Source organism: Ranitomeya variabilis, chromosome 3 (genome assembly GCF_051348905.1).
Source record: "Ranitomeya variabilis isolate aRanVar5 chromosome 3, aRanVar5.hap1, whole genome shotgun sequence".
Lineage (NCBI taxonomy): Eukaryota > Metazoa > Chordata > Amphibia > Anura > Dendrobatidae > Ranitomeya > Ranitomeya variabilis.
In genome coordinates, this window is record NC_135234.1 from 287,401,010 (window position 1) to 287,416,574 (window position 15,565).

The window sequence follows — 15,565 nt, forward strand, 5'->3', positions numbered from 1 at the left end:
CTTATAAAAAACTTTTTTTCTGCAATTTTCACCCCACATTTGGGGTGCATCTTATGGTACTGTGCGTCTTATAGTCCGAAAAATACGGAAATCTTTTAGTCCCAAATTATTATTGTGCAATTTCTCCTGAATACCCCATAAATATGGGGAAAAAATGTTTGAGCACATGGCAGGGAATGAGTGATGTTTCGGAATGCAGACATTGATGGAATAGTCAACGGACGTCATGTCTAAAAATAAGCGAACTTACTCGTGAAAGGTTCACCAGTTTCAAATTTGGAACGAACATTGCACACTCGGATTCGTGTTTGGATTCCCGAGCATTTGTCCTCAAAATCAGCAAAATTCGGGCAAAACTCCGTAAATCATTGAGTTTCCACTAATGCTTTTGTTAGGACTTTGGCTAGGATAGTGGTGCTGTATGGAGAACGGGGGAGGGGGTGGGAGGACGTGTTTGATGAGGGAACGGGGTGTGGAGAAGAGTAGCGGCGAACTGTAATTTGTCTAATTAACTTAATGTGTGGAGATTCCGTCAGCCAATCAGGATGCAGAAACCATCCACAATGTCCAGACACAAGGGCATCTGTCACTGGCTGTCGAAGTCACATGTCCCTCTCCATATAAAAAGCAGACTTGTTTTTGTGCCATTTCCACCTGGTCGAGACAGACTGTTTCCGAAAGCTGATGGCAGTTGCAGTCCCCCAATACCAGTTGCCCAGTCATCATTAAATCTCCAAGAAAGCTGTGCTGCGCTACACCAGCATGTCGAAGACATCACCCGTTCTTTGAAAAAATTCTGCCAGAGCGCATTTCACCACTGACACTTGAAAGAGCAAACACGGCCAGGGACATTACATATCACTGACAAGGCATTGGATAACTCTGGTGGCTGTGGGGGCTGGTGGTCAACGGGCTGCTCCACAAGTCTTGGAATCCCCAATGGTTGCAAAACAAACCTCTGTATCCAAGGCCTCTTTCACACTTCCATCAGTCACAATCCGTCAAAATGTTGAAAAGACGGATCCTGTGCAGATTGTAAAAAACAGGTGCACTGGGTCCGTTTTTTTTTTACGGACTCATCGAGGTAGTTGTTGCCAGAATTGACTATGTGCACAAGTTGTGAATGCGCCTTCGCCGCATTTTTCGCTGCAAAAACGCATACACAACAACCCATGTTAAAAATAATTTAAAAAATAAATAAAAAATCGTGCTATTCTTACCTTCCGGCATCCCCCGCAGACTTTCCGATGCTCCCGGAAGCTCCCGTTCCTAGTGATGCCTTGCGAGGCAATGACCTGTGATGACGTAGCTGTCTAGAGAGACTGCTACGTCATTACTGGGAACGGGAGCATCGGGAAGGCTGCGGGGGACGCCAGAAGGTAAGAATATCACAATTTTTTTTTTTAACACTATATGAGAGAGAGAGAGAGAGAGAGAGAGAGAGAACCCCAGAATGTAAAATGCATGCTTAGTTTTAAAAAAAACGGAATCCGTCGCCGGACTCCATCATCATTTGACGGATCCGGCGCCATAGGGTTCCATTATAGCAAATGACGGACAGTGACGGATCCGTCGCTGTCCGTTTTTTCGACGGACACACAAACAGTTCCTCTGTCTGTTTTCTCCAGCCGCCGGAAAACGAATTTTCGACGGATGAAACATGAGGCCATCCATCTCTAATACAAATCTATGAGGAAAAACCGGATCCGGCGGCAACTTTCGACGGATCCGTTTTTTTCTAAATTCGCAGGATTGTGCCTAATGGCAAAAAACTGATGTGTGAAAGCAGCCTTAATGACAGAAAAACCCACAGTGGTCACAGAAATAACTTGAATCTGACAAAAGTAATAATAAATTAAAAAAATCTTTGAAAATGAACAAATTAAAGTGAGACATTGCTTTTCAACCATGCTGCCACAGAGTTAAAAAAATAAAAAACTCATGAAATAGCCCTGGACAGAAATGATGCTACCCTTAACTTAATATTTTGTTGCACACCCTTTTGAGGCAATAACTGCAATCAAATGATTCCTGTAACTGTCAATGAGAATTCTGCACCTTTCGACAGGTATTTTGGCCCACTCAAGAGAAAACTGCTCCAGTTGTCTCGTGTTTGAAGGATGCCTTTTACAGATGGCATGTTTCAGCTCTTTCCAAAGATTCTCAATTGGATTTAGGTCAGGGCTCAGAAGATTACTTCAGAAAAGTCCAATCTTTTCCTCTTAGCCATTCTTGGGTGTTTTTAGCTGTGTGTTTTGGGTCATTATCCTGTTGCAAGACCCACGACTGAAACCAAGTTTTCTGGCGCTGGGCAGCACATTTCTCTTTAGAATCCCTTGATAGTCTTGAGATTTCATTGTACCCTGCACAGATTCTAGACACCCTGTGCTAGATGCAGCAAAGCAGCCCCAGAACATAACAGCCTCCTCCATGTTTCACAGTAGAGACAGTGTTCTTTTCTTGATATGCTTCATTTTTCTGTCTGAACACAGAGCCTTGCCAAACAGTTCCATTTTTGTCTCATCTGTCCATAGGACATTCTCCCAGAAGCTTTGTGGCTTGTCAACATGTAGTTTGACATATTCCAGTCTGGCTTTATGATTTTTTTTCACAATGGTGTCCTCCTTGGTCATCTCCCTTAAAGTCCACTTTGGCTCATACAACGACGGGTGGTGCGATCTGACACTGATGTTCCTTGAGCTTGAAGTTCACCTTTAGTCTGTTTAGAAGCTTTTCTGCGCTCTTTTGTTACCATTCGTATTATCAGTCTCTTTGTCATCAATTTTCTTACTGCAGCCACATCCAGGGAGGTTGGCTACTGTTCCATGGATCTTAAATTTCTGAATAATACGTGCAACTGTAGTCACTGAAACATCAAGCTGCTTGCTTGGGGATGGTCTTATAACTTTTACCTTTAACATGTTTGTCTATAATTTTCTTTCTAATCTCATGAGACAACTCTTTCCTTCGCTTCCTCTGGTCCATGTTGAGTGTGATACACACCATGTCAACAAACAGCACAGTGAATATATGTAGCCCTCTATACAGGCCCACTCACGGATTCCAAGATTGTAGACACCTGCGATGCTAGATAGTAGACACACCTTGATTTAATATGTCCCTTCTGTCACACGATTTTCAGGGGTCCCATCATTTCTGTCCAGGCCTATTTCATGAGTTTTTTTTTTTTTTCAAATTCTGTGGAAGCATGGTTGAAAAGCAATGTCAGACTTTCATTTGTTCATTTTCATAGATTTTTTATTATTACTTTTGTTAGATTTAAAGGTAAGGTACCGCGTTTGTAGATCATTCATTAATGAATGTAATGTAGCATAACATGCTGTTATAACCAAGATTTGAATGCATGTAAAACAGATTTCGTGTGTTATACCAGTAGAAAGAAGGAACTGGGGGCTGACATCTTGGTTTCACAGCAGTAGCATGTCACTATCAGTGTCAGAATACGGCACCCCATGGACATAGGAGATAATAGACCGCCGCGGACCCTATCTATAACATTGGAGAGGCGTTAGCAGTGAGCTGGGCACGCCTCTGTGGGCTGCACAACTCACTGCTGTAGGTGTGACTAGCAGCCATTTTACTATAGCCCAGTGCTATCTGCCCAGCTACACTTGCTCTCTATCGCTGCAGGACAGAAACGCTGACTGGAGCCGGAGAGTGCGAGTGATTTATCTCCCTGCTCCTCTGTACTCCAGGCACTGCACGTTCTGAGCAGACATCCTCTGCTCCTCACACGCTGCCCTCCCTGGGTGCTTTTGCTTCTATGTCTCCGCCTCCTCACACACAGTCCCGGAGAGCTCCGGTAAGCTGCATTCTCTCCCCCCGTGTCGCTCTCCCTCCTCTCCTCCCTGCATTCTCTCCCCCCGTGTCGCTCTCCCTCCTGCATTCTCTCCCCCCGTGTCGCTCTCCCTCCTCTCCCCCTGCATTCTCTCCCCCGTGTCGCTCTCCCTCCTCTCCTCCCTGCATTCTCTCCCCGTGCCATTCTCCCTCCTCTCCCCCTGCATTCTCTCCCCCCCGTGTCGCTCTCCCTTCTCTCCCCCCGTGTCGCTCTCCCTCCTCTCCTCCCTGCATTCTCTCCCCGTGTCATTCTCCCTCCTCTCCCCCTGCATTCTCTGCCCCCCCCGTCCCCCCCCCCGTGTCGTTCTCTCCCCGTGTCGCTCTCCCCCCTGCATTCTCTCCCCGTCTCTATGCGTGTGTGCAAGCATCGTCCGATGGGACTACAAGTCCCATCGGGCTCTGCCTGCTACACTGACAGTGATTGACAAATTAGCCAATGATGGAACAGTAGTAGTCCCATCATCCGGCTAATGTGTTGAATGAAAAAAAAAAATACTCCATACATACTCCATTCATGCTGCATACATACATCCATACATGCTACACACATGCTACACACATGCTACATACATACATACATGCTACATACATACATGCTACATACATACATGCTACATACATACATACTACATACATACATACACACATGCTACACACATACATGCTACATACATCCATACATGCTACATACATACTGCATACATACATCCATACTACATACATGCTACACACATGCTACATACATACATCCATACATGCTACATACATCCACACATGCTACATACAAACTGCATACATACATCCATACATGCTACACACATACATGCTGCACACATGCTACACATACATGCTACAAACACATACCAGGGTGGATAAAAATCAATGCTTTTTTTTAAAAAAAAATAAAAAAAATCGGATTTTTTTGATTTAAATCGGATATTTTTGATTTAAATCGGATTTTTTTCAATAAACTGCTTTTTGAGGAAAATATTTTACCATCCAAAGGTTCTTCCATCATGAGATAAAGCGGAGTTGTTTAACTCAGTAGAATAAAGGCTGTATATGTGTAACATTCACAATGCCATGCTCTTCCAGAGGTTTCTGTAGGATTAGTGGGCAGTTTCTCTCCTATATTATCACAGACGCTCGCTTTACTTACGCAGTTCTCAAAACTGAATTTGACTCCGCAGAGGTCCCAGCCTCTTCTTCACAGCAAAAATGTTACAACATGAACAGAGTTGAGAAAAAGACCTTAATCCTATTGTTCTACAAACCTATGAATACAGAATCAACCCCTTCAGTGCCAAGTCCAAGAAGTTAGACAATATGTTTCTGATTGTTTGGAGTGGAATAGATCTGCACAACACAAGAAGAATGTGAATCTAAGTGTGAGGAGGAGGAAGGGCAAGCAGACAAGAAAATGAAAGTGAAACTTTGAGCACAATACTGCAGCATAGCCACAGACAGACAAGTCTGGATCTGTTTGTGTGTACGATACGATCTGAGGTTTATTACATTCTTTCCTTATAATGGCAGCAGGCCGTAAAAGAGACCCAGTTTGGGAATATTTTAATGAAGCTCCTTCGCCTATCGGTAAGGCAGGCATGCGTGCAAAATGCAAACGATGCAACAAAGAGATGCAAGGCCTGGTGGCGCGAATGAGGCAACATCATGAGAAGTGCGGTGATGAAGATGACCAAAGAAACACTTCTGAACAGGCAGGATCTTCAGGTTGGTAAACATTTTTATTGAATCCTATTTCTAAAGACTGAACTGTCATGTGTGAGAAAAATTATATTTCTTATAATTACTGCATGTTACTGTCATTTGGTACAGTTATGAAGAAAAACAAATATTCCTTTTGGGGCAGGGGCAGTGATGTGTTGTGTACAATAAGCAGAAATTGTATAAACAATAAAATAACAGCATTGACTTTTTTTGTTTAGGGGAATTCATGGATTCTGGAAACTATCCACCTCCAAGATCACCATCATCCTGTTCTACAGTTTCAGAGTTATCCATCCAGGATAGTGCTTCATTAGCAGCAGCATCATCATCAGACACCCACAGCCACATATCACCATCACCCAAAAGGAAGAAAAAACCTTTACCTCCTGGAACCACCATAGATAGGTTTGTGATAAGAACTAGCAGATTAGAAAAAGAGTTGATTGATGAAAAAATTGCCCAGTTTATTTATGCAACAAACTCTTCTTTCCGTCTGACTGAGAACCCACATTTCATTAATATGGTTCAGTCACTGAGACCAGGATACAGTCCACCCAGCAGAGCTGATGTTGCAGGGAAACTGCTGGATCAAGTGTATGACAGAGAAATGGAGCAATGTGCAACAGCTCTGGAGGGTAAAATTGTTAACCTAAGTATTGATGGGTGGAGTAATGTCCACAATGATCCTATTGTATGTGCTTGTATAACAACAGAAGAAGGTAAAGTCTTCCTTGCACAAAAAACTGATACGTCAGGAAATGCACACACAGCAGAATACGTACAAGAAGTGGCAGTAAAAGCTATAACGACATGTGAACAAAAATTCAAATGTCTAGTGCGCAGTTTGGTCACTGACAATGCTGCAAACGTATCCAAGATGAGAAGAGATTTAGAAGAGCAGGGAGGGAATACAAAGCTGCTAATAACATATAGTTGCAGTGCTCATTTGCTGCACCTCTTAGCCAAAGACTTAAGTGTTCCAGAAATAAAGGCTAATGTTGTTGAAATTGCTAAATACTTCCGTAATAATCATTTTGCTGCAGCAGCTCTGAAAAGGATGGGTGGAACCAAGCTAACGCTCCCACAAGATGTTAGATGGAACTCTGTGGTGGACTGTTTTGAGCAGTATATCAAAAACTGGCCTATTCTGATGACACTTTGTGAAGAAAATCGAGATAAAATAGATGGCACTGTCACGGCCAAAATCCTCAACATTGGGCTTAAGAGAAATGTTGAACATATGCTGAGCTTCCTGAAACCCATCTCTCAAGCTTTAAACAAAATACAGAAAAATAGCTGTTTTATTGCGGATGCTGTTGAAATTTGGAAGGAACTGAGTGAACACTTAAAAACAGAACTACACATGGACAGAATTAAATTACAAGCAGTAAACAAACGAATGGGACAAGTACTGACTCCAGCTCATTTTTTGGCAAATATTGTCAATATCCAATATCAGGGTCAAAACCTAAGTGCTGAGGAAGAGGAGTTAGCTATGACATGGGTATCCAGCAATCATCCATCTTTAATGCCAACTATAATAAACTTCAGAGCTAAGGGGGAACCATTCAAGAAATATATGTTTGCTGAAGATATTTTAAGGAAGGTCACACCAGTAAACTGGTGGAAGTCACTTAAGCGCTTGGATTTAGAGACTGTTCAAGTAATGATTTCACTTTTAACAGCAGTAGCTTCTTCTGCAGGCATTGAAAGAATATTCTCTTCCTTTGGACTCATTCATTCTAAATTGAGAAATCGGTTGGGACCCAATAAAGCAGGAAAGCTTGTTTTTCTTTTCCAGATTATGAATAGGAACAAAGAAGAAGATGATGATGAAGATGACGACAAGTGAGCTACAGAGGACAGCAGGGACAGTAGTATTCTAAGTTTTTCATGTGTCGGCTGGGCTGACAGTCTAAGGCTACTTTCACACACAGCATATTTGCTGCGTATTTTTACGCGCGCGTATTTTGCTGCTGCTTTACCTGCGTTTTTTTACGCAGGCAAAAAACGCAGCTGCTTTCACACACAGCGTTTTTTGCTGCGTTTTTTGCAGCTGTGTTTTTTTCAGCATTGTGTACTGAAAATAAAGTTTGTTTGAAAAAAAAAAAAAGGGGAAAAAAAAAAAGTCATTGAGGTCATTTCCTGTCTTTATGACTCGGAATACAATACACACTGGAGTTAACATCATGTCGATTCTGCCAGCTGCAATGGCCTTGAGCCAAAGACGCCTCAGCAAGCGGAACAGACATCAGCTGGGGTTTACTAACCCCACTGTCACTAACCCCAGGTTACTAGGGCAGGCGTCAGTCAGACGCCCCCCCTCGTAACCCTGTACGGTAAGGGTATGTTCACACGATCCTGATTTCAATCCTTTTTTTTCAGGACAAAAACCGCAGCTCTTGGCAGAAAACGCAGGTGCGTTTTTGGTGCGTTTTTGATGCGGTTTTTGATGCGGTTTTTAGTGCGGTTTTTTATGCAGTTTTCTCTGCAGATTGTCTGTGTTTGACACAAATAAAGCTTTAACTGCAGTGGGGGAAAAAAAAAAGAAATGATGTCATTTCCTTGTCCAACCCTTTTCTTCTTCCATCCTCCATTTTGGGACTAAACACCAAAATGAGTGGACGTGTTTTGAATGACAGCGCTCCGCAGAGTGCTGAGCGTAGGCCAGATCACAGCCCGCGGATCCAGCTCTATCTAGCTATTTAAGTCTACGTTCACATTTGCGGTCTGCGCCGCAGCGTCGGGCACCGCATGCGTCATGCGCCCCTATATTTAACATGGGGGCGCATGGACATGCGTCGCACTTGCGTTTTGCGCCGGCCGCATGCGTCACTGCAGCGCACGCATCCGGCCGCAGAGGACGCAGCAAGTTGCATTTTTGCTGCGTCCAAAATCAATCAAAAAAAGGACGCATGCGGCGCACAACGCAAATGTGAACATAGCCTAAGTGCCACGTATTTCAGTGCCACGTATTTCAGTGCCACGTATTTCAGTGCCACGTGCCACGTATTTCAGTGCCACGTGCCACGTATTTCAGTGCCACGTATTTCAGTGCCACGTATTTCAGTGCCACGTGCCACGTATTTCAGTGCCACGTATTTCAGTGCCACGTGCCACGTATTTAAGTGCCACGTATTTAAGTGCCACGTGCCACGTATTTAAGTGACACGTGCCACGTATCAAAGTGCCACGTGCCACATATTTCAGTGCCACGTATCAAAGTGCCACGTGCCACGTATCAAAGTGCCACGTATCAAAGTGCCACGTGCCACGTATCTAAGTGACACGTGCCACGTATCAAAGTGCCACGTGCCACATATTTCAGTGCCACATATTTCAGTGCCACGTGCCACGTATCAAAGTGCCACGTATCAAAGTGACTGAGCGCCGGCCCTAAAGTGAAAGTAGAGCGGTGACGTCACCGCTGTGCTGTTAAGGCCGGAGCTCAGTCAGTGTCAGGAAGCAGAGGCTGGGGGACGCGCAGGTGAGCATGTACTGTTTGTTTTTTTTTACTTTTACGCTGGTAACCAGGGTAAACATCGGGTTACTAAGCGCGGCCCTGCGCTTAGCAACCCGATGTTTACCCTGGTTACCCGGGGGCCTCGGCATCCTTGGTCGCTGGAGAGCGGTCTGTGTGACAGCTCTCCAGCGATCAAACAGCGACGCTGCAGCGATCGGCATCGTTGTCGCTATCGCTGCAGCGTCGACACACACACACACACACACACACACACACACACACACACACACACACACCTTCACTGGGGGGCGGGGGCTTCCCTCTTCCTGTCCGACGTCACGTCCGGTCCTGGGTGTCAACCCCTCCATACAAAGACGCCGACACCCAGGACAAAGGCGCTGTGTGTGCACGTTAATATGGGGCCCTAGGGGGATACGCAGACACGCCGCTGCGTAAAGAATTGACATGTCAATTCTTTTTACGCCGGCGTGTTTGCAGACAAAAGCGCCGCGTTTTTTTGCGGTGTGTCTGAACGGCAAAGTGAATTTCTCATTCACTTTGCCGGCAGACGAAAATGACATTGCGCATTTTTGAAAAGCGCCCGCAAAATAGCGCTCAAAAATGCGCTATGTCTGAAAGTAGCCTAAGTTTCTTAAAATATATATATATTTTGTTTAGCCAAATTAGTTAAACATGGATGTTTGTTTAAGCAAATAACTTATGCTGTAATGTTGTTATTGTTTCAGTTGAATAAATCTATTTAAATTGTTATTAAGGTCAGGATTATTTTTCTCCTTCCTAAGTACAACAGAACAGTGGTGTCCAAATATGAATGATTAACCCATTAAAGTGGGGAGAAAAAAGTAATATAAAAAGTGATTCTAAAAATCTTCATCTACTTGCATGTTAAAGTAGCAAGAACTAGTTTAGGTAGAAACTTTGATTTAAATCACTGATTTAAATCAAGCCTTACTGACTAGCGATTTAAATCGTGATTTAAATCAGTTAGATTTAAATCAAATCCACCCTGATACATACATCCATACATGCTACACACATGCTACACACATACATGCTACATACATCCATACATGCTACATACATACTGCATACATACATCCATACATGCTACTACATGCTACATACATACATCCATACATGCTACATACATACTGCATACATACATCCATACATGCTACACACATGCTACATACATACATACATACATGCTACATACATACATCCATCCATACATGCTACATACATCCACACATGCTACACACATGCTACATACATCCATACATGCTACACACATACTGCATACATACATCCATACATGCTACATACATGCTACATCCATACATGCTACACACGTGCTACACACATGCTACACACATACATGCTACATACATCCATACATGCTACATACATACTGAATACATACATCCATACATGCTACATACATGCTACACACATACATGCTACACATGCTACACACATACATCCATACATGCTACATACATAATGCATACATACATCCATACATGCTACATTCATACTGCATACATACATACATCAATACATGCTACATACATCCACACATGCTACATACATGCTGCATACATCCATACATGCTACATACATACTGCATACATACATCCATACATGCTACATACATGCTACACACATACATCCATACATGCTACATACATACTGCATACATACATCCATACATGCTACATTCATACTGCATACATACATCCATACATGCTACATACATACATCAATACATGCTACATACATCCACACATGCTACATACATGCTGCATACATCCATACATGCTACATACATACTGCATCCATACATGCTACATACATGCTACACACATACATGCTACACATGCTACACACATACATCCATACATGCTACATACATACTGCATACATACATCCATACATGCTACATTCATACTGCATACATACATCCATACATGCTACATACATACATCAATACATGCTACATACATACTGCATACATACATCCATACATGCTACATACATACATGCTACATACATACATACTACATACATACTGCATACATACATACATACAATACATACATATAGACATACAGTACATTAAACATAGATTATATACTCACCATTACTTGTCATTTTGTTTCCCGAAGCCAGTGTCATCTGTAAAAAATATGAAACAAACAAACAACCAATATACTCCCTGTCGGCAGAAATCCACGAGTGTCCCACGACGATCTCCCGTGGAGAGCAGCAGCATCAGATAATGCAACTGCTCTCCAGGGGCTCAAGGAACACAATGAGGGCAGGAAGGTATCCTTCCACCACTGTATTCCTCCGCCGCTGTAAAAAAAAAATAATCCCTAGTCTCACTTTATGGCATTGCTGGGTGAGACATTTTCCCAGGCAGCTTTTTGCCATAAAGTAAGACTTTGAACTTTAGTAACCTCAGTGATGCACTGCAGGAGCCATTGTCTCCTGTCAGTGTGTCACTGAGGGTCCTATAGAGCAGTGACATCACCAGATGTCACTGTTCTATAGGGGAGATCGTCGTGGGACACTCGTTATTAATTGGACTACGGCGGACAGGTAGTATGCGGTTTATTATTTTACGTTTTTTGCAGGCGCTGAAGTATGGTGAAATGAAGAATATTAAAATACTTTTTCCTAATGTGTGTTTTATTAACCCTTTCTTACTATTGGATTAATAACGGATAGGCGTCTTATTGACGCCTCTCCGTTATTAACCAGGCTTAATGTCACCTTACAATAGCAAGGTGACATTAACCCCTTATTACCCCATATCCCACCGCTACACGGGAGTGGGAAGAGAGGGGCTAAGTGCCGGAATTGGCGCATCTTACAGATGCGCCATTTCTGGGGCGGCTGTTGACTGGTATTTGTAGCCGGGGGGGGGGGGGGCAATATCCATGGCCCCTCTCTAGGCTATGAATATCAGCCCGCAGCTGTCTGCGTAGCCTTTCTGGCTATAAAATATAGCGGGACCCCACGTAATTTTTTTTTGGGGGGTCCCCCTAGTTTACTAGCCAGTAAAGGCTATGCAGACAGCTGCGGGCTGATATTCATAGCAGGCTACAGATATTGGCCCCCGGCCGTCGGCTTTTCCCCTCTGGCGCAGAAAATTGCACGGGAGCCCACTCCGTTTTTTTTCATTTTTTTTTTTTTAATTCAAAGCTCATAAAGGCCACTTTCACACTTGCGTCGGTATGGGTCCGTCGCTATGCATCGGGCCGACGTACCGACGCACGTTGTGAAATTTGTGCCCGACGTGGGCAGCGGATGCAGTTTTTCAACACATCTGCTGCCCATTCTGAAGTCTGGAAGGAGGGGGCGGAGTTTTGGCCGCGCATGCGCGGTAGAAAATGGCGGACGCGATTGACAAAAAAGTTCACTTGAACATTTTTTCGTGCCGACGGTCCGCCAAAACACGACGGATCCGTTGCACGACGGACGTGACGTGTGGCCATCCGTCACTAATACAAGTCTATGGGTAAAAAACGCATCCTGCGAGCACATTTGCAGGATCAGTTTTTTTCCGCCAGATCCGTTTTTTTTCTGCCAGATCCATTTTTTTCCCCCAGATCCATTTTTTCCTGCATGATCCGTTTTTTTCCCGCCGGATCAGTTTTTTTCCGCCGGATCCTTTTTTTCAACCGGATCCGTTTTTTCCCGCCGGATCAGTTTTTTTCCGCCGGATCCGTTTTTTTCCCATTGGATCCGTTTTTTCCGCCGGATCCGGTTTTCCCCGCCGGATCCTTTTTTTTCCACCAGATCCGTTTTTTTCCCGTTGGATCCTTTTTTTCAACCGGATCCGGTTTTTCCCGCCGGATCCGTTTTTTTCCGCCGGATCCTTTTTTTTAACCGGATCCGGTTTTTTCCACCAGATCCGTTTTTTCCCACCTGATCAGTTTTTTTCCGCCGGATCCTTTTTTTCAACCAGATCCGTTTTTTTTCCCACCGGATTCGTTTTCCCCCGCTGGATCATTTTTTTTCAACCGGATCCTTTTTTTCAACCGGATCCGGTTTTTTCCATCAGATCCGTTTTTCCCACCTGATCAGTTTTTTTCCGCAGGATCCGTTTTTTTCCCGCCGGATCCATTTTTTCCTGCATGATCCGTTTTTTCCGCCGGATCCCTTTTTTCAACCGGATCTGTTTTTTCCCACCTGATCAGTTTTTTTCTGCCGGATCAGTTTTTTTATCTGATGCTGCTGCTTTCCACGGGAGATCGTCGTGGGACACTCGTGGATTTCTGCAGACAGGTAGTATATTGGTTGTTTGTTTTTTTCATATTTTTTACAGATGACACTGGCTTCGGGGAACAAAGTGACAAGTAACGGTCAGTATGTAATCTATGTTTAATGTACTGTATATCTATATGTATGTCATGAATGTAATGTATGAATGTACTGTATGTAGTATGTATGTATGGAGTATGAATGTAGTATGTATGTATGGAGTATGAATGTAGTATGTATGTATGTAGCATGTATGGAGTATGTATGGAGTATTTTTTTTTATATTCAACATATTAGCCGGATAATGGGACTACTACTGTCCCATCATTGGCTAATGTGTCAATCACTGTCAGTCTAGCAGGCATCGTCCGATGGGCCTTGTAGTCCCATCGGACGATGCCTGCACAGACACAAAGACCCCCGGCAGGCCGTACAGACCCCCCGGAGAGGCTGTACAGATCCTCCGGCAGGCCGTACAAAACCCCCCGGCAGGCACTCTCACACAGGGTTAATGCCGGCGGTAACGGACCGTGTTATGCCGTGTTTGACGCACTCTGTAACTGCTGCTATTAACCCTGTGTGTCCCCAACTTTTTACTATTGATGCTGCCTATGCGACATCAATAGTAAAAAAAAAATGTAATGTTAAAAATATTAATAAAAAAAAACCTGCTATGCTCACCCTCCGTCGTCGCGTCCTCTCCTCGGCAGTGCAAGCGGCAAGCTCCAGTGCCAAGGATGGTATGCGAGAAGGACCTTCCATGACGTCACGGTCATGTGACCGCTCAGTCATGACAGGTCCTGCGCGCATCCAACCCTGGGACAGGAAGCTGCCGCGTGCACCGCACACAGGCGACAGGACTACAAGGGCTCCCTCGGAAGGTGAGTATATGTTTAGTTTTCATTTTAACTCTTTTTTAACCTGTTACATACGTGTCTGGGCAATATACTACGTGTCTGGGCAATATACTACGTGTCTGGGCAATATACTACGTGGCTGGGCAATATACTACGTGGCTGGCCAATATACTACGTGGCTGGCCAATATACTACGTGGCTGGCCAATATACTACGTGGCTGACCAATATACTACGTGGCTGGCCAATATACTACGTGACTGGGCGATATACTACATGGACATGCATATTCTAGAATACCCGATGCGTTAGAATCGGGCCACCATCTAGTACCATATATGTATATATGCCATGGATGAGGCCACAGTAAAGTGTATCTTTATTTGGGACAGAAGGTAACTCACAGGTCATTGCAGTTGATGATGATGATCATACAATTTGTCATTCCTCCTACACAGTCACATACCAGGGAGGAAGCCACTCAAGCCAGTGTAATATTGCACCTTTATTTGGGTCACATGGTAACACATGTATTTATTTACAGTCCACAGACTCCACTCTCCCTCTCTGCTGTCTGCTCCTCCCACATGAGTCACAGTCACACTTCACTGGCTGAATCTGAGAAGCTGCCAGGCCCAGACAAGGAAGAAAAAAAATAAGGGTACTGTCTCACAGTGGCACTTTTGTCGCTACGACAGTACGATCCGTGACGTTCCAGCGATATCCATACGATATCGCTGTGTCTGACACGCAGCAGCGATCAGGGACCCTGCTGAGAATCGTACGTCGTAGCACATCGTTTGGAACTTTCTTTCGTCGCTGGATCTCCCGCTGTCATCGTTGGATCGGTGTGTGTGACACCGATCCAACGATGCGTTCGCTTGTAACCAGGGTAAACATCGGGTTACTAAGCGCAGGGCCACGCTTAGTAACCCAATGTTTACCCTGGTTACCATCGTAAAAGTAAAAAAAAACCAAACAGTACATACTCACATTCCGGTGTCCGTCAGGTCCCCTGCAGTCTGCTTCCCGCTCTGACTGACTGCCGGCCGGAAAGTAAGAGCAGAGCACAGCGGTGACGTCACCGCTGTGCTCGGCTTTCACTTTACGGCGGCACTCAGTCAGAGCGGGAAGCAGACTGCAGGGGACCTGACGGACACCGGAATGTGAGTATGTACTGTTTGTTTTTTTTTACTTTTACGATGGTAACCAGGGTAAACATCGGGTTACTAAGCGCGGCCCTGCGCTTAGTAACCCGATGTTTACCCTGGTTACCCAGGGCCTTCGGCATCGTTGGTCGCTGGAGAGCGGTCTGTGTGACAGCTCTCCAGCGACCACACAACGACTTTCCAACGATCACGGCCAGG

At 44.3% G+C, this 15,565-nt stretch overlaps 1 protein-coding gene across 2 annotated transcripts in view; it reads right to left on the minus strand.

The window, feature by feature from the left end:
* SNRPC (small nuclear ribonucleoprotein polypeptide C) overlaps window positions 1–15,565 on the minus strand; it is a 180,184-nt gene that overhangs the window by 53,403 nt on the left and 111,216 nt on the right. The gene's annotated exons all lie outside the window — the stretch shown is intronic.